Source organism: Onychomys torridus, chromosome 11 (assembly GCF_903995425.1).
Source record: "Onychomys torridus chromosome 11, mOncTor1.1, whole genome shotgun sequence".
NCBI lineage: Eukaryota > Metazoa > Chordata > Mammalia > Rodentia > Cricetidae > Onychomys > Onychomys torridus.
In genome coordinates this window covers 90,373,495-90,394,829 of record NC_050453.1, presented here as the reverse complement: position 1 = coordinate 90,394,829, position 21,335 = coordinate 90,373,495, and positions in this window count along the sequence as shown.

The window sequence follows — 21,335 nt, the reverse complement described above, 5'->3', positions numbered from 1 at the left end:
GTGTGCAACCAACAAAACACTTTCCATACTAAATACTCTCTATTTAATTTTGGAGCCAACTGGAATCCTGGAAGAGTAAAATTTGAGATCTATATATGCCCGCAGAACAATGTATGTCATAAAACATCATTTCTGTTTCTTGTTGACCCTGTATCAATGGCTGATGGGTTTGGTCCAGTTAGTGGCACTTGATTGGCATGCCTTTGCCTGCTCCCAGTTTCTTTAAGTTCAACACCTGCTTCCTTAAGTCTCTAATGGTCTCCAGTCTTGGTGTTGTAGGGGAGGGTTGGAATTTCATCTGGTCTCAATCCCACCAGGAACCTCAGTACTTGTGCTCCCAAAAGAGGAGAATTCAGTCAGGGCCCGTGGTCGGGTGAGCAGTTGGGAATTTAATTACAGCAAGCCAAGAAGCAAGAATATGCCCTTGAGAATGTGGACCAAGCCAAGTTAACACAGTTCTGACCCTTAAGGCTTGAGGCTTTTATCTGTCCTCTCCGCGTTATCCAATCCTGGTGCCTCCTCAAGGTGGACACTTCTAGAAAGGGCTTTATTCTTCTCAGAAGCCCATTTCACCCGAATTTTTGTCCGTTATAAATTTGTATAAGGTTCAAGACTATGTACAAGGGGTTTAGGTTCCCCAAAAGTTGTAAAGTCCACAGAGAGGGAAAGTTACCTCATTGGGTGTACTTCCCTGGCAAAAATGTCTCTGAAGCTGGTTTGCGGCAACACCTCCTATATTGTTCAGTTTGTCCTGTTTCCTTGACCACCACATCACTACATCCTGTTTCCAGTGTCCTGATCTGGGGGCTGATTTGAGGGTTCTTGGACCAGTCCTTCTACACCTAACTGATCTAACATCAGCACAACTCCTTTGTGGGAAAGTGGTGCTAAGAAACCATTACTTCCCAACAGGTGAGCCAGGATTTAACTGAACACCACTGGTTTGATAGCTTGCTCTGAATTTTAAGCCCACATTTCTCATTCATGCTGCTAGCCTGTTATTTGAACTCTTTAAATAGAATGTTTGACCTTACAATATGGCAGTGCCTATTGGCAATGGAGTCTCCTTTGTATTCAATTCGTCTGTGCTATATTCAAAGCACTGAAAAATTAGTTTCTGTATGGGAAGGTATAGCATGTTGATAACCATAAATCAGTGGACTTTTAAAAGAAATTTTATATAACAATTGCTTTGGGTTATTTAAAAATAATTTTTCCTTTAAAAATTACTTCACATAAATCTGAAAGCTCAGTATTAGCAAATAACTCAAACAGCCCACACAGCAAGTATAATACCATTATAATTATCTGAATATGTTAACATTTAGGGAACAGTCAGGTGCATTTACTGGCCCTTAGAAAAATAGAATGCTGCATGTAGACACTAATTAATCAATAAAATTCTAATTGTGTTCTGTTAAGTATTGGAAACGACATTTCAACTTAAATATTCTATGTACAACCTGACCCATTTCCAAGTAGCAATAAAAGCCAGTTAGAGTGCTGTTCAAATTATAACTATGAATGCTCTCACCATCTCCATCTCCATGAATATTAAGACAATTCAAAGCAACACTAGAGGGAAAGAAGCAGGTTGGATCTGCACAGGTTCCACCCTTTGGCTGACACGAAGGAGTTCCATGAACAATGGCAACAGTAAAAGCTCAGAGCCTGTGAGATCATTCACCACCATGCTGTCAGTGCCTGTCTAGGTGGTTCACAGCCCTGTGGAACTCAGAGCCTGTCTAAGTGGTTCACAGCCATGTGGAACTTAGTGCCTGTCTAAGTGGTTCACAGCCCTGTGGAACTCAGTGCCTGTCTAAGTGGTTCACAGCCCTGTGGAACTCAGTGCCTATCTAAGTGGTTCCCTGCCCTGTGGAACTCAGTGCCTGTCTAAGTGGTTCACAGCCCTGTGGAACTCAGTGCCTGTCTAAGTGGTTCACAGCCCTGTGGTTCACAGCCATGTAGAACTCAGTACTTGTATCCAAGGCTAATATCTCCATCTTCAAAGTGGGATTACATACGTTAATTTTCAGCATCATAATAAAGATGATGGAATTAAGGGATTATAAAGGAAGTTGGGTATGCTGAACTAACACAGAAGGTGGAAGCTCATTTCTTGAGTTCTGAGGTCTGTGTTCAGGGACTTTCCAAATGGCACTGTAAATTCATCAAGCTCCTCTTGGCATTCCTGATGGTGAAACCTCCTTTCCTTATATCCTCAAGTATTATTTTCTAAATTACTATGTGTTTTATTAGTGTATATAAATTATACATAATAATGTGTTTATTATGGCATTTGCATACACATACATAATGCATTTTGATCACATTTGACCCCTACTATCTTTCTTGTTTTTTTGTGTTTCAGAGAACAACAGCTGCCATTTTGTTACTAAAATTCCTTCTTTAGTGACACATAAAGCAATGTGTAACTGGAGTTTTTCTGTGTTCTGTCAGGGCCTGAAGCCCCTCAGACCCAAGTAAACATACAGAGACTTATATTACTTATAAACTATATGGCCATGGCAGGCTATCAAGTTATTATATCTTAATTTAACCCATTTTTATCTATACATTACCATGTGGCTTGTGGCTTACTAGTACTTTACACCTTATTTCTCATGGTGGTGGTGGCTGGCAGTGTCTCCTGACTCAGGCTTCCACTTCCCAGAATTCTCCTCTCTGCTTGTCTTGCCTATACTATACTTCCTGTCTGGCTACTGGCCAATCAGCATTTTATTTATCAATAAATCAGAGCAACACATTCACAGCATACAGAAAGACATCCCCAGCTGAAATATCTTCCTGTCCTCTGAAGGTCACAATGACAAATCAATTCACAGTTCATCCTGGGGGAAGCAATGAGTTTGTTTGACTTCATTACAGTGCATGTTGTGAAGGATCTAGGAATACAGAAATATAAAATTATAAGCTTAAGAGATAAAAACTGACAATCATCAGCTCTAAAGGTCAACTGCTAGCAACGGCTGTCTGCTTACATCCAGCTCCTCTGTCAACAGCCAAGGGTTAACTTTTTACCCTCTAGCCTCTTATAGCCAACAACTGCCTGAACCAGTTAACTTTTGATAGTTGTTTCTACAGGACTTCTAGCATGCACCCCATGTTTAATACTATAAAAGGGGGCCAGTACATACCTCCATGGTCATAACCCCAGAATCCCAACATTGGCTGTGATCCCAGCCAGCTGATAAGCTTTTATGCCCAAAGTGGTTTTATTTTTATTTTTATTTTTATGGAATAAAGTTTCTTCTGGTTTAATGGAATTTGGTTGTCTGTCCCCCATTATTGTACAACCCTGGACCCAGCAGTTAAGGGGTAATTTACAGAGGTATGAGCATTATACTAGCTAAAAAGGATGAAGGTTTCACTATATCCACAAATATGGAGGGCCCTATCTTATCTTCCCCTGCCTCCTCCTAGGTTGCGTACAATTAAAGCAGAGTAGGGTGTACAGAACAGGTGGTAGTGGATATTTAGAGATTCAGGTGAAAATCTCAGTTCTCCATTTTACATCACTACGTAGGGATATAAACCATCAACAAGCTCAACTGGAATGATATTTGCAAAGAGTATGTTATGGAGCTCAACTCCCTAAGATGTCATTTGCTTAGCCCAGAAGACAGTCATCCATGGCAGGACATGCCTGGAAGCCAACATCCTGTACAATTCGCCTCACTTTTCCCAGTTCCTTCCACTTTTTTCTGCCCCCTTTTCCATATTTCCTGAGGCTTTAGAGGGGTAAGGACTATTTTCCAGTTGCTTCTTAGATACATTGAATAGTAAGATTATCAACTTCTTCAAAAGACAGCACAGTTTAATTGTTAGAACATGTATAAATGACCTTATTGAGTCTCATTGGATCTACTCTTTCCATTAGCAATAATGTAGACTTTATTGTAGTGGGTAGCCATCCCAGCATTGGCCTGGAAGTTCCAACTCCCACTGAGGCTTCGGTAATGGTCACACCCACAAAGTGGGGTGGAGGAGGAAGCGGAAGATCCAGGATCGGGAGGAGGGCTCTCTCTTGGTTCTGGGATGCTGGACACAGGAGGTAGACTGAGCAGAGTTCTCCAGAGAACACTGCCAGATTGCGCCATACCTTTGCCAGACCCTACAACCTATCACTTCATTTGTAAGTTACCCCCCAAAATAAACCTCCCTTTTAACTACGTGGAGTAGCCTTAATAATTTCACCAATACTGTATTAACTCCCCTAATAGATGAATAATATGGAAAGAATAGCCAGTTACTGAATAGGTTTGAGAACTAAAGTGCCTGGATCCAAGTCTTTACCCAGCTTTTCTGTGCCATGGGGATCTCATCATTAATTACAAATAGTTCCTGCACTGGAATAACTAATAAGACTCACTATTTAAATCTTAGTTTACATAGAATCCTATTCATTTAACACCCAAAATATTTCTAATCTTTTCAAAAAGGGATATGATTTACAATATTTTCCAACCCACTGAACTTTGCCTGGATACCATTTAAATACTAGAACTTTGGTTAAACTGTCAAGCACACATTTGATGCACAATTTTGTAAGGTATACCATGCCTTTCCATGTCTATGATAAATATTTCCTGTCCAGTATGAAAATTACAAAACATGGGCCAAAACAGTAAAGTAAGGAATCTTATATGCAGAGGGAAAGGGATTGTGGAGCACTTAAAGATACCAGGGCTCAAACACTTTAAAGGGCTTTGCAGTAGCTTCCCTAGCAGTAGCCACTGACAGAAAAGAAAGAAGCCACTAGTGATGGTCTGAGAGTTTCAGGAAGCTAGAGCTTTGGATTTGTAGTGAATTATGGTGAACTATAACAATGGAAGCCAACTTTAACCAGCATCACAAAGTTACTTGCTGTGTTGGCAGTAAGAATGTTTTAAAGCTGATATATGTAGTAAGAAGAAAATAAAGCTATTTCCCCTTGGGCATTGCAAAACCAGAATCTGTACTAGGTGCTAGAATACTATACTGGTTAGTCTCATGTTAGCTTGATCCAGACTAGAATAATTTGGGAAGAGGGACCCAGTTGAGAAAATGCCTCTATAAGTTTGGCCTATCAGCATGTCTATAAAGCATGTTCTTGATTAATGATTATCATGGGCTCAGTACATCATGAGTGGGGCCAACCCTGGGAAAGCGGTCTTTAATTTTATAAGAAATCAGGCTGAGTAAGCCATAAGTAGAAATCCAGTAAGCAGTGGTCATCAATGGCCTCTGCATCGGTTGCTGCTTTCAGTTTCTTGACTCCAGGCTCCTGCCCTGACTCCCTCATGCAATAGAGCGAGACTTGAGAACTGTGAGGTGAAAGCCCTTTCTTTCCCTAGTCACTCTTGCATGGTGTTTATCACAGAAACAGAGATCCTGACTGAGATAAATTTGTGTACTCAGCTTGCAGTGTCAATCTCTGTCGGGCAGCATGGGCAAGTGAAGGAGTCAATTGGCCATTAGTCAAGATGTCTGTAGTTTTCTAGTGACCTGGAAAAGATAAGTTCATTGGGGGATCACTTGGTTGGTCAAGGGATTGCCAGGCAAAGCATGAGGGTCTGAGCTCAACAAAGTATGATTCAAATGGTCAAGGGTTTGCCATGCCAGTATGGGGGCCTGAGTTCAAACCTCAAAAACAAAATTAAAGAAAAATGCTAGGTGTGGTGTTAGACTGTAATTAAAGTATCAGGGAGGTGGAAACAAATACATCCTGGAGCTCCAGACCAGACAGTGTATAGTCTACTTGACAATTTTCCAGCCAATGAGAGACCCTGTCTCATAAAAACAAGATAGATATCACCTGAAGAATGATTGCTAAGAGTATCCTCTATGTGCATATGTATACACATGTACCCTTACCCATACATACATGCACATGTATAAACACAAACATGCACACACACACACACACACACACACACACACACACACACACACACACACATACGAGGATGAGTTTAGTAGTCAAGTTATTTTTTTAAATACAAATGACAGATTAAACACATATTTGTGAATACTCTGTCCCACAACTCCAGTGAAAGTCCCCCAATTTACCAGAGGCCACAGCAGTAACCAGAAGCCCAGTTAATCACCTACAAACAGACCATGAACACATTATTATAACCCTCTCAGCCTAACTCCAATATCACCCTATCTCTTGGTCACCACATCCTAGCCCACTACACTCATGGAAGCTTGTGCTTCATCAGAACACACACTGGTACCCAGAAGTCAGAGGTATGCAGGTTGCCAGAACCCCAGAAGTGACACTCTGATGAACCAGAGAACATGCTGGCTACCAGAATTACAAGCCACTCAAGCAAGAAGACCAGAGAAGAAACAGAAAGCAAGGGGGAAAAACCAACAAAAGCAAACTCAGAAATCAGCACTTCTTTTAACTAGTGCTTTATTCCTTTGAAGGGACACCATGACCATGCCATCTCCTACAAAGGAAAAAATTTAATTGTGCCTGGCTAACAGCTCAGTGGTTTAGTCTATTATCATAATGGTGCTAAGCCTGGATGCATGTAGGAAGACATAATGCTGGAGAAGGAGTTGAGAGTTCTTCTTGATTTGCAAGCAGTAAAAGGAGATGGCCATAGAAGGCCTAGGTGTATATAAGACCTCAAAGCCCACTTCCACAGTGACATACTTCTAACACAAGGCAAACTTACTCCAACAAGGCCACACCTCCTCATAGTGCCACTCCCTATGGACCAATTATTCAAAACCGTGAGTCTGTGGGAACCATCTCCATTCAAAACACTACAGCACCTAAACTAACCCCAAACCAGATGCCTAGAGTCCAGCCTAAAACACAATGAACAAAGTCAGGTCACCACCATAGCCCAAAAACACAATGAACAAAGTCAGGTCACCACCATAGCCTAAAACACAATGAACAAAGTCAGGTCACCACCATAGCCCAGATATCCCACTACTTCTGAGGATTGCAACACATTTGAAGCACAAGAAAAATACCTTAAAACCAACTTTATGAAGATGACAGAGGATCTTAAAGAGGAAATGAATGAGTCCCTTAAAAAAAAAATCTATGACATAATAAAAAAAAAAACTGGAAGAAATTAACAAATCACTCAAAGAAAACCAGGAAAACACTGAAAATTGGAGGAAATTAATATATCCCTTTAGAGCAAATAAATGAAGGAAATGAATAAATATGTTAAAGACCTAAAATTTAAACTAGAAGTAATAAAGAAAACACAAACTAGGGGAATTCTAGATATGGAAACTCTAGATAAGTGAACAAGAATTACAGCTGCAAGCATTATCAACAGAATACAACCCACAAAAGAGAGAAATTCAGGCATAGAAGATACTATAGAAGAAATTGATACATCAACCAAAGAAAATATTAAATCTAAAAAGTCCTGACACAAAACACCCAAGAAATCTGGAACACTATTTAAAATCACCAAACCAAGGAATAATAGGAATAGAAGAGGAAGAAGAATCCCAACTCAAAGGCCCAGGAAATATTTCCAACAAATTCATAGAAAAAAAAATTTCCTAACCTAAAGAAAAGCATTCCTGTAAAGATATAAGAAGCATATAGAACATGAAGTAGATTGGACTAAAATAGAAAGTTCCCTTGCCACTTAATAATCAAAACAGTAAACATACAGACTAAAGAATATTAAAAACAGCAAGGAAAAAGGGCCAAGTAATATATAAAGGCAGACCTATTTGAATAATACTGAACTTCTCAATGGAGACTCTAAAAGATAATAGGACCTAAGCAGATATCCTTCAGAATCTAAGATACCACAGACTCCACCCAAGATGACTAGAAACAGCAAAACTTTCAATCACCATAGATAGAGAAAATAAGATAGTCTATGATAAAGTCAAATGTAATCAACATCTATCTACAAATGCAGCTCTATATATGATACTAGAAGGAAAACTATAATCCAAGAAAGTTAACAACTGTGAAAACACAGGAAATAAACAATATCACAACCACAAAATCAAAGCATACACATACAGGCACACTCATGTATACATACCACCACCACCAACAATAACAACAAAATAACAAGAATTAGCAATCCTTAGCCATTGACGGTCATTGATGTGTCTTAATATCAATATACTCAATTCTCCGTCCCCAAAGAAAACCCCACAAACTAACAAAATGGATGTGAAAACCAGATCCAATCCTACTGCTGCTTATATGATACTTACCTTAACATCAAAGATAGATGTCACCTCAGAGTAAAGGGCTGGAAAAAGATTTTCCAAGCAAATGGACCTAAGAAACAAGGTGGTATAGCCATTCCAATATCTAACAAAATATACTTCAAACAAAAATTACCTTTAATCCCAGCACTCAGGAGGCAGAGGCAGGCATATCTCTGTGAGTTCAAGGCCAGCCTGGCTTACAAAGTGAGTTCCAGGAAAGGCGCAAAACTACACGGAGAAACCCTGTTTAGGAAAAAAAAAAAAAAAAAAGTTAATCAAAGTGACAGAGAAGGACACTTCATACTCATCAAAGAAAATATTCACCATGGTGACCTTTCAATTCTTAACATCTATCTATACCCCAAACACAAGGACACACATATTTGTAAGAGGGAGACTAAAACTTAAATCACACATCAACCCTCACCCATTGGTAATGGATGACTTCAATACCCCACTTTCACCAACAGATGAGTAATCCAGTAAAAAATAAAACAGATAAATATTGGAGTTTAGAAAAATTATAAAACAAGTGGACCTAACAGATATCTAGAGAACATTCTGCTAAAGACAAAAGAATACACTTTGTTCTCAGAATACCACAGAACTTCATGCAAAATTGAACTATACTCAGTCACAAGACAAGTCTCAATAGAAACAATAATATTGAAATAACTTCTTGCATTATATCAGACCAGCAAGGATTAAAACTGTATTTCAACAACAACTGAAACAATAAGAAGTCTAAAAACTCATGGAAACTGAACAAATCTCTACCAAATGACTGTTGGGTCAAAAACAAAAATAAAGAAAGATATTAAAGACTTCCTAGAATTCAAGGAAAATGAATGGACACATAAACAGTCTTATGGGACACAATAAAAGAAGTGCTAAGAGGAAAATTTATAGCACTAAGTGACTACATAAAGAAACTGGGGAGATCTCATACTTCCAACTTAACAGCACATCTAAAAGCTCTAGAACAGAAAGAGGCAAGCTTACTCAGTTTTTGAAGATGGCAGAAAACAATCAAATTTAGGGCTGAAGTCAATAAAATAGAACCAAAAAAGATGCAAAGAATTAATGAAACAAGAAGTTGATTCTTTGAGACAGCCATGAAGACAGACAAATCTGTATCTAAAGTAACTAAAAGATGGAGAAACTATCCATATGAACAAAATCAGAAACAAAAGGAGTTGCATAACAGACAAATAGGAAATCCAAAGAATCATTAAGTCATATTTTTAAAACCTGTACTCTACAAAATCGGAAAATGTAAAAGAAACATACTTAGCCATCAGAAAAATGCAAATCAAAATGACACTGAGATTCCATCTTACACCTGTCAGGATGGAATAAAAAAGAAGTGACAGCTCATGCTGGTGAGGGTGTGGTAAGGGGAACACTCCTCCACTGCTAGTGGGAGTTTCCAAAAGTACAGCCACTTTGGAAATCAATGTGGTACTTCACCAGAAAATTTGCAATCAATCTACCTCAAGACCCAGCTATACCACTTTTGCACATACAGAGCAAAGGATACTCTATTCTACCACAAAGACACTTGCTCAACCACTTTCATTGCTTCATTACAGCTTTATTCACAACAGCCAGAAACTGGACACAACCTAAAGGTTAATCAATTGAAGAATAGATAAAGAGAATGTAGTCTACTTATACAATGGAGTTTTACTCAGCTGTCAAAAAAATGACATCATGTAATTTGCATGTAAATGGATGGAACTGAAAAAGACCATCTTGAGTGAAATAAACCAGATGCAGAAAGACAAATGTGGTATGTACTCACTTATAAGTAGACATTAGCTGTTAAGTAAAGGATGATCATGCTGTAATGATTCACAGATTGAGAGAGGGTAAATAACAACTAGGGTTCAAGAGGGGACACATGGATATCCCCTGGAAGAGGAAATAGAATATATTTTGTGGGTGGACTGAGGGTAGGTGGGGATCAGAACAAAAGAGATTAGGTGGGAAAAGAGATGGAGGAACAAAGTAATGGTAGAGAAGACTTGAATTGAGGGGGCTTTTAGGGGTAATGTGAGAACCTAGTGCAGTGGAAACTCTCTGGAATTTATGGACGTGACTCTAGTGAAGTGTCCCTGTCCTGAGGGACATGGAGTCTAAACTTCCCCATCTTCTACAACCAGGATGGCTCCTAGCAGTACAACTGGGACATCAACACAGCTACAAAACCTTTGACTTACAACCTGTTGTCCTGCCTGAAAGATGTGCTGAGGCAATGGCGGTGTAGAACATGTTGGAGTGGCCAACAAATTACTGGTCCAACTTGAAGTCAATAGAGGGATCTTATGACTGACACTGCCTGGATTACCAGGAACCAGAGGCAAGATATCCCAGAGTCCCAGGATAGAACCAAACATGAGTGGAAAATAAAAGTCAATGAAATGATATTGTTATACTCATAGATCAGAGCCTAGCCCAATTGTCATTATAGGGGAATCATCCAGCAACTGATAGGAGCAGATGAAGAGACCCACAGCCAAACACTAGGCAGAGCCAGGTGAACACCACAGAAGAGGAGGAGAAAGGATTACAGGAGCCAGAGGTATTGAGTCAACTAAGCAGGGATCATAGGGGCTCACAGAGGCTGATAAGTGACCAACACAGACCCTTATGGTTGTGTAGTTGACCAACAAGGGGAGTGGAGGAGTGTCTCTGACTCTTTAACTTTCACTTAAGAACCTTTTTCTTCCCCTGGGTTGCCTTGTCCACCCTGATATGAAGGCTTGTCCCCAGTCTTATTGTATCGTATGAGGTCATGTTCAGTGGATATGCCTGGGAGATCTGCTCTTTTTTTTTTTTTTCTTTTTTAAAGGTAAATGGAGTAGGAATAGATCTGGGAGAAAGGGGATGTGGCGGAGGGATTTGAGGAATGGAGGGAAAGAAAACTGCAGTCAGAATATAATATATGTCAAAATAATTAAAGTTTTTAATGCATGTATTTGTGGTGAGAATGGATCTCATGACTTCCAAATCCTATCATGCAAGTTGGTCACTACTTTTGTTGCCTCTGCTTTTATGACTATTTACTTTACTTTACAAAGCATTTCTGCTTCTCACAGCTAGACTACCTAGATGCTTGTTTCTAAACTTAAATGCCTTAGGGAGCCATTTTCTAAGACTGGACCTCAAATAGATAGACCCAGTCTGATCTTGAATTGTGTCTCTAGGCATCACAAAGTCAATAAATGAAACACATAAATGAGATAAAGTGCTTAACTCAAACCCTGTAATAGTTCCTGGAGCATGAATTTAGGGAAGCTCCTGACACTTTAACTATCCAGTTAAGAGGCAGGGGTACTCAACTGGTAGCTCACTATTGGAGTTAGCGACCCTTTCACAGGGGTTGTATATCAGATACCCTGCACATCAGATATTAACATTATGATTCATAATAGAAGCAAATTTGTGGTTATGATGTAGCAATGGAAATGGTTTTATGGTTGACAATCACCACAACATGAGGAATTGTGTTAAAGGGTCACAGTACTAGGAGGGGTGAGAGGTTTCATAATTTCATCTAAAAAATAAAAAATAAGACTTCTGCATTTTAAAAGAATTCTGTTTTAAATAGCCAGCATATGATCACCTTATCTTAAAGTTTTAATTTGTTTAAATTTTTTTTTGGGGGGTAATGGTACTTGCATGTTTCATGGGCTTCATACTGAGTTCAAAAGGCAATGAATGAAGCTTGGTTCTCTTCTTCCACCATGTAGTGCCTAGGTATCAAATTTAGGACATGAAACTTGATGATAAGTGCCTTTACTCACTGAGCCACCTTATTAGCCCTGCTTTATCTCATTTATATGAAATACTCAGAAATATATAAAATAAGCAAATTCCTAAAAATATAGGAAGGCTAGCAGTTGACAGGATAGAGAAGGGGAAAATAGGATGCAATTGCTTTAATGGATAAAAGGGGTGTGGGTGAAGTTTTCCTGGTCCTGCTGTGGGAGCCAGGCAGTGGCCACTTGAACCCAAGTAAATAAACAAAGTCTTATTTTAATTAAAACTGCTCGACCATTAGCTCAGGCTAACTATTGACTAGCTCTTACACTTAAACTAACCCATAATTGTTATTTGTGTTTAGCCATGTGGCTTGGTACCTTTTCCCAGTTCTGCCTTCATATCTTGCTTCCTCTGTGTCTGGCTTGCGAGTCCTAACTCAGCCTTCCTGTTCCCAGAATTCTCCTCTCCACCTTATCCAGACTATTTTACACTTCCTGTGTGGCTACTGGTAAATTAGCATTTTATTTATCAACAAGAGCAACACATTCACAGCATACAGAAAGGTTTTTTGTTTGTTTGTTTGTTTGTTTGTTTGTTTCTGCAATGAAGAAATGTTTGGGAACTTGGTAGAGGTGATGCTTGGTAATGCATGGGATTTCATAGATAGTCACAATAATGTATTGTAATTGCTATTCTTTGTTATCAACTTGAATGTATCTGAAATTAACTGAAATCCAAGAAGCTGGGGTTAAACCTAGGGGGCAATTCTATTAATTGAATCATTTCAAGTTGGGAGACCCACCTTAAATTTGGGATTTTTGAGGTAAAACATTCACCTTTCATCTGAGGCACACCTTCTGGTAGCATCTATATAAGGGTCAGGGAAGAAGGAAGCATTTGTTTTTTCCCAGCTTGCCCTGGCTGTTGCTGGCAAAACCAAGCCCTCACTGCCATTAAAACTTACTTCTTTGGGATTCTGGCATATAATGGAGACAAGCTAAAAAATCTGGTGTCATGGACAGCACATCTATTCTTGAACGTCCTGTTGGTAGACAGCCATTCTTGCACTGGGTGGAGGAGCCTGTCAGTTATTCTAATAAATAAATAAAGTTATTCGAATAAATTCTCAAATTAAAATTAGGAATATTTATTTCCATAGAAGTAAATAGAGCTGGTTTTTGCTGTTGTTTTGGTTTTAGTGGATGGTGCAGATTTGGGGACCAAGTGGACCTCCATTCTAATCTTGATTCTCTGGTTTCCTACCTACACAACTGGAAAACTGAAGCTATCCTTCAGATCACCATGCACATACAAACTTGATGTAAGATTTGCTAAGGCAGATTAAACACCCTGCATAGTATTTAATTTATAATAGGTGCTTAGTTTAGTGATGGCCACTTTGTCATGGACTTTCTAAAGTCATGGAATAGGAAAGCAGAAGGAAGTGGAAAGGGTAGTTATATTGTAAGGAAGTCATTGAGAGTGAGCTGGACAAAGTCCCAAAGCCTTATTCTGATGCAGTTACATTAATCTAACAGTTCTTTGGTATTCTTATTCCCCTCTGGCTAGAATTCAGTGCAAATAATATTTGATATTTGAATAAAATAAAACCAATATGTGAAACAATTATTTATCCAAATTATTTTTCTTATGGGAATGTCAGTGGACTTGATTAAAAAAAAATAAACTTTGGGCTAAAAGATTAAATTAGAAGGGCCATAATTTAAATGGTTAAAGTAATAGATAAAAGTATGTATTTTGAAATATTTCTAATCTACCAACACATTTTCATTGATTTTTCTTGATTTAATCATTGAGGCAAACTTCAGTAAAATATGCAGCAGATGTAAATATATCCTGAGAGACATCTAGCATTTATTATTCCTCTTCCTATAATCCATGACAGTAACACTCACCTCATAAATATTCATAAAATTTTCTTTTAAATCTGCAATACAGAATAAACTGGGCTTCTCCCAGTATTGGAGCAGCCCACTCCAATTTCTCTTTGGGGTGTTTGCTTTGCTTTGCAAAATAAACTTCTGCTTAAACTGTCCTTGTTTCTTGACTAAATTATTTACTTCAGGGAAACAAGAACTGAGGAACCCCTATAGCTAAATAAGTATCCTGTCTTGTGGGGGAGCAGAATAGTTCTGCATTCTCTCAAGTAAGATGAGAAAGAAGACAAGAGGTCAGAAGAGGAAAAAGAAACATTATTCCCCAGGATGAGATGGGATGAAATCAGATCCTTCTTTTACATTAGATGGTGCAGCATGTTGAGATTTCCTCTGATGCCTACCTGTGTGTTTTAAACCTCCTTTAAGTTGGGAAAAGACATCCAATGAATCTGATACTTTGTTTTGCCTTTAAGAAGTGTAATTTCCTGAGCTCATCTGGCACCCTTAGATAATTGTTTCTTCCTAATCATAAAGTTCATGCCCACTGATAATTTCTAACAGGACTAAATGCTGCATGGCTCTCAGGTTGTTTGGAAGAACATATGTAGAAAGTGCACAAAGAAAAAGACCGAAACAAAAATGCAACTGCACATAGTTGCAAGTATTGGGACAGAGTCAAGTTCATGAAATGTAGCATGAATTGTTAAATGGTCTTAATAAAAATCATGGAGACAGATGTTGGGGTGAAAACTTAGAGATTAAAGAAGCAGACAGAAGACAGCCATGTTTTTACCACTAGGAAATCCTCAGCCAAAGAGAGCTACTTCCTGTATACTCAGACGTGTATAGGCTTCTATGGGTAACTAGCACTGGGATTTAAGGCGAATGCCATCACACCTGTCTCTGTTCCCAGTGTGGCCTTAAACTCACAGAGATCCGGATGAATCTCTCTGCCTCCCAAATGCTCATATTAAAGGCATGTGCTACCACTGCCTGGCCCTATATTTAATATAGTGGCTTCCTTCTTCCTCTGATCTCCATGTAAGCATTATTTATTAGAGCACAAATAAAATATCACCACAATGAAATGCTTGAATGCATCTATATTAAATCTTCTTTTTCTTCTAAACTGATTGTAAACATGTTATATAAACACTGAGTATTGGCAAAGAAAACATTTTGCACATTATATTTATTAATGTTGAGATCAAAGATAAATAATGATATTTCTAAAATCCATAATTACCTTTTGGGGGAAAAGCAAAAAATCATCTTACCTCTGTGTCAAGATACTGTTCTAATCAAAACATAATCTGTATATTCTCTTAGCTCATAGTACAGATACCTAGAACTTGTATAGGACTTCACAATTTAGTTATTAAATGGGATTTGCAGACTGTGATAGTTAACATTGATTGTCAACTTGGCAGGATCTAGAATCACCTAAAACACAAAATTCTAAACATGGCTATGAGGGAGTTTCTAGACTGAGTTCATTGTGGTGGGAGAACAGTCCTAGGAATGTGAATATCAGTGTTGCAGGGGATGGAGTTTAAGCTGGATAAAATGGGAAAAAGTGAGCTGGGCACCAGCATTCATCTCTCAGTGCTTTTTGACTCCTAACACTCACCTTAACCTTTAACCCCATCTGGGGACACTTGAGCCACAATTCTGTGTGAGCTATACAGGTTCCGTCCCAGGAACACTCCCAATTGTACACATGGCTGGAGGACCAGCCACTGCTGGATGTCTTCAGCAGTTCCAAGTATGACAGATGTCCTTGTTGCTCATGCCAATGGTTTCTCTCCTCAGTCTTTCAAACCCCTGCCCACAGATGCAGAGAGGGGCATCCCTTTGGGGACTGGTAGTTTGGTTCTTGTTGGTGTGTTTGTTTCATTTTTCTTCCATTTCACCTGCTTTATCGAAAAAAGTGCAAGAAAGATTGAAGGAATTACAAGGCCCAGGACTTCACATCCTGCAAGTGAAATACACAGTGCAGCAAGGGTAAACAGGCGCCTTTTACACAGCAGGTGAGCTATTTGCTTAGCCTTCAGCTGGAGAGGAAGCAGAATTCTGTCCACAGAAGCACTGACTTCACTACCCACAGGAGAGATGAAAGTCAGGTCCCCTGAGCAGCTTGAAGTAACAGGTCAGGTGTGTTCCAGTGAGGGGCCTTCCTGGATTCTTCTGGCAAAAGCTCCCAGTTCCTCACACTACATGCATCAGCTTCCAACTGCAGCAGCTGTAGGCAGAAAGTGATGGGCTATTGGCCACATGCTGTATTGCCCCCTGGATGCTGCTGGAAGTGTGACCGGCTCTGCCTTGCAGCCACGGCCACTTTCCCACAGGCTGGTCTAGCCTGTCAGGATTTTATCAATCCGTTTTAATCAATTTACAAACATCTCTTTATATTGCCCTCAGAAAGCATTGACAGTGTTATCATCATCTTAGCAGGTTGGCAGCTTTGGCCCAGATCCGAGCTGTTTTCTTGTGTGTACATAATCTAAGAATAGTTCTTTAGCTGTCAAATGTAAAGCACTGATAAACAAAACTATTGGCTTTCATGGGGAATAATTGACTTATGTTTTATAATATTGCCTTGACTTATATATTTTAGTATATTTACTCTAGTACACAGTTCTTAGAGAAAAGTTGGTCAACACAGTAGTCTAACCTCCGTTTTAGTTCTTTAATTTTTAAAAATATTTTTCATGCTCTAGTCTCCTTTGCAGAGGTAAGTGGTCCTAACTTTTTTCTTTAATTTTTGAGATTGTAATTAAATCATTTTCCTCTCTAAAAACACTCCCTGTTACCCCTCCTTGCACTCTTTCAATCCCATGGCCTCTTTTTTGAGAAATTATATTACATGATATATGTATATATAACATATATATGTGTATATATACATATACATATGTGTGTGTGTGTTTGTGTGTGTGTGTGTGTGTGTGTGTGTGTGTGTGTGTGTGTGTAGGGTGCCATGTATCTCAAACTAGGAAGTCAAGGCTGAATTTAAACTGCTGATCAACTTGCTTCCACTTCCCAAGTGCCAGTCTGACAGCCATACACCATCATATTTGGCTTCACCATTTATTTCTTACCCCTAACTAGACATCCTAACCCTGGCTCTGATACTGTCTAGCCCTTACCCTAATCCCAACGTTCTACCCCAAACCCTAACCCTAACTCTAACCTTCTTCTCACTTCACAGAACGAATGCAGACAGGAATTAATATCTAATCATGCATTTATACATATTTGCACTACCATTATAAACAATCAGGAATCAGCTGAAAAACATTTGGTATTTGTAATAATTTAGAGTTAAATTGAATATAGAAGTAAATAGTGAAGTCCTTCCTATCTGAATGGCATATATCTCTCCATCCCCTGCATTTTAATTCTGTGTTGTATAAATTCCCTGAACAATGAAACACAGGGAATGGTTTACGTTGGATTAGAATTCCAGTATATAGTTCATCCTTGCAGGGAAGAACATAGAGATAGTTGATTCTCCCACCTCCATGGTCAAGGACAGAGAGAAAGGCTGCACTGTACTGCCTGCTCATTTGCTCAACTTTCTTCACTCTTATACAGTTAAGGGTACAACTCACATTCAGGGTAGATCTTCCCTCTTCCTTTAACAACCAAGACAATTACCTCACAGATATGCTCACTAGCCAACCTGGTCTAGATAATCTCATTAAGATTCTCTTCTCAAGTGCATCCAAATTATATCAAGTTGACAGTTGAAACTAACCAGCCCAGCTTGTCCTGGGAAATTTACAGAAGAATCATAGTGTTCTGTAAAACAAAGTTGTAGAACAATTCAAGAAGTAAACTAATGATTCAAGTACCTAAATATAATGCTAGTAGACAATTCACTCTTTTTCCATATGCTACCTCATTTTAGGCTTTTCTACAATTGTCCTCCACGTGCCATGTAAACACAAGAAAACATTTCACACTGCTCTTGAATACTTTCTAACATGCATGTATTATGTTAGAATATGATGACTGTGAATCCGTGAGTAACATGAATTAATAGTATTTTTTCTGTCCTAGATTGCTTCATAAAAATGATCCCCAACAGTTTTAAGATGTCAAAATTTACTTCAAGCAAATTGTAGTTTTGCAGCCATTTTGAATATGAGGAGTAGTTACTTGTAAATTTTCCTTTCTGTAATATTTCCATTTTACACACAAAGTGCTTCAAAGATTGCAGCACAGACAAAAGCAGGCTCAGCCATCATGAGCTACCTGAATGTAGAGACAAAGTTAATGTTCTTTGTTTGGATTTTTTCAATCCTGTCACAAGACAAGCAGAAGTTGATGATTTTATTGATAAAATGGAAAAGCCTGGGAAATATTTATGATGAAACAATGTGAAGGTGACTATCATGTGTCAGAAACAAATGTGTGTGGAGATAACCAGAACAAAATATTAATGATGATGTTCCTACCTTTAGAATCTTTGATTATATTTGTTGTGTGTTATATAAAATAAATAAGAGAATTCAGTTCATATGTGTTTGTATGTGTGTGTGTGTGTTTTATGTCTTATATTCTTTAATTAACTATTAATTCAAATTAAGCATTTCCTAAACATGAGATATTTACTTTGGTATGCTTAGTAAATGAGAAAAGCAAAGCTCTTTCCTTTTGTAAACAAAAGAATTTCAGGGCTGGGGATTTAGCTCAGTGGTAGAGTGCTTGCCTAGCAAGCACAAGGCTCTGGGTTCTGTCCTCAGCTCTTGGAAAAAAAAGAATTCCCATTGAGGACACCCTGTATTTTAATATCTATTTATATGTTTGAATTCCTTGACTAATGGTTTCATGGATTGAAATCTTAACTAGAGTTCTATAATGGGATCCAATTTCTGTCAATAGTAAAACAATACACAAGATGCTTTTCTTTTATCAATAATTGGGATATATAAACTGTTGTATATTCTGGAAGAGAATGAGGGATTGGTTGACCGAGGTGACCAGGACTGGGTTTTATTTAAGCAGATAAGGGACCTTTCTCATAATGCGGTTGGGAGGATAAAACAAAATAATTATTTTATGTATTTTTAAAGTTTAAACAGTTTACATGCATTTTTTTTTCATTTTAAAATTATTACAATGAAACTAGATTCATAGATGTGCTTCTCAGGTGAAGAAAGCTTGCCTAAGACACTATGACACTAGATTTGATCCCAAGGTCCACATACAAAAATATGTAATTTTTGCTATTTTAAATAAAATCTTAGATTCATATCTATATATAATCTATTGATCACACACACACACATATATATACATATATATATTATTCCATCAAATAAATATGACAGTCCTTGCCCAAAATTTTCTTTAATAGAAACATAAAATTGACTGGGCTTTTGTAAATACTATCATTGTTATATGCAGGGAATAGAAGCTTAATTGTTTAGGTCCAATGTGTTCTTTGTTCATAACTGGAGTTCTAGATAGAAAGACTAGTTCTATATGTCCATTTTTTTAGAATATAGGTTCAGGATCAGTGAGTACTTCACAAAAGTATTGAGTCTCATCCTTCAATCTTTGTGCTGCTGTATTTTTGGGTCTCCCTCACACAAATACTCTACTTGTAGATACTATTTTCCTCCTCATGTCCACATAAGAATGTGATCCTGCATAGCAGGGAATTTCCAAAATTCCTTTGATAAAGTAATGATAATGGGTATACTAATAACTTGTTCAAGCTCTCTATGGAAACCATAGCTATTCACCTACATCAATCAATGATGGGTGGTCACTCACTGTTTTAGCCAGCACAGTTCATAGTTCATTGAACATTCGTTTCTCTTAACTTCTACTCAGTATTTTGAAATTTCCTATTAAAATAAATTCATCCTTTAAAAAGTACCAAAATATACTTTATTGCATTAATTCTAGCAGTGCTTTCATGGACTAGGTCATTTAAAAGCTATTTAAATTTCCTTTATTTTTATATTTTTAAAAATGGCAGGCTGGAGAGATGGCTCAGAGGTTAAGAGCACTGACTGCTCTTCCAGAGGTCCTGAGTTCAATTCCTAGCAACCACATGGTGGTTCACACCATCTGTAATGAGATCTGGTGCCCTCTTCTGGCATGCAGGCATGCAGGCAGAACATTGTATACATACTAAATAAATAAATCTTAAAAAAAAAAAAGTTTGTTTTAATTTAAAAAAATGGCTAGTCAGATAAAGTTTTGTAAGTTCCCAAGTTTATATCACTGTTAAACCACATTGTTAAAATTCTACATGGAGACATCATAAACAGTGCAGCAGTAGCTGTCTTAGTTACTCTTGTATTGTTGTGAAGAGACACCATGACCAAGCTAAATAAAAGGAAGAAACACTTAATGGGGGACTTGCTTACAGTTTCAGAGCATAGTCCATGATCATCATGGTGGAAAGCATGGCAGCAGGCAGGCATGGTGTTGAAGCAGAGGCTGAGATCTTTCATCCTGATCTATAAATTTTAGGTGACAGAAAGAAACAGGGCCTAGCCTGGGCTTTTGAAGCCTCCAATTCCTACAGCCAGTGACACACTATTTGTAAAAAGGTCACATGTAATTCTTTCTAAACAGTGCTCCAACTGGGAACCAGATATTCAGATCTATGAGCCTATGGGGACCATTTTCATTCAAACCACCACAGTAGCTAATATTAATAATTTCTAGTTTAAAATAATCTACTTGGGAGGCAGAGGCAGGCGGATCTCTGTGAATTCGAAGTCACCCTGGGCTACCAAGTGAGTTCCAGGAAAGGTGCAAAGCTATACAGAGAAACCCTGTCTCGAAAAACCAAACAAACAATAATAATAATAATAATAATAATAATAATAATAATAATCTAGATAATTTGTTTATTGTGTCTATTTCTGTTTCCTTAAAAAGGTATGGTCATAAATATCCTGTCAAGATAAAAATATAAAGTGGTTAACAGCACATATGTAGAACTCTGTTTTCCAGGGAACAATTATAAAAGACTGAAGAAAATTAATTATCAAAACAATATATGTAATTCAGTGAATATGTGATATATCTTAGTAAGCTTAGTAGCAAAAGTTTAGAGATTAAAAAAAAATGAACTTAAGCATTATTTTAAATTTTTTAATAATTTTATTTTTGAGCATTTCATATATGAGTACTGTATTTATCTCATTTACATTCTTCTATCTACATATCACTTCTACCCATGTCCCCTCAATTCCCTCTCAAATTTATGACCATATATATTTGGTCATATACATATATATGCACACACATACATATATATGTATCCTGAGGAATCCATTTGGTGTTGTTCATAAGAAATATGGGTATTTGTTTAAGGCTGGGATTGGATGACTTATCAGGTGATCATCCCTGAAGACTGGCTCTCCCCTTCTTAGCAAACATTATTGTCTATTCCTTTCCATCTAGGTATGGGGC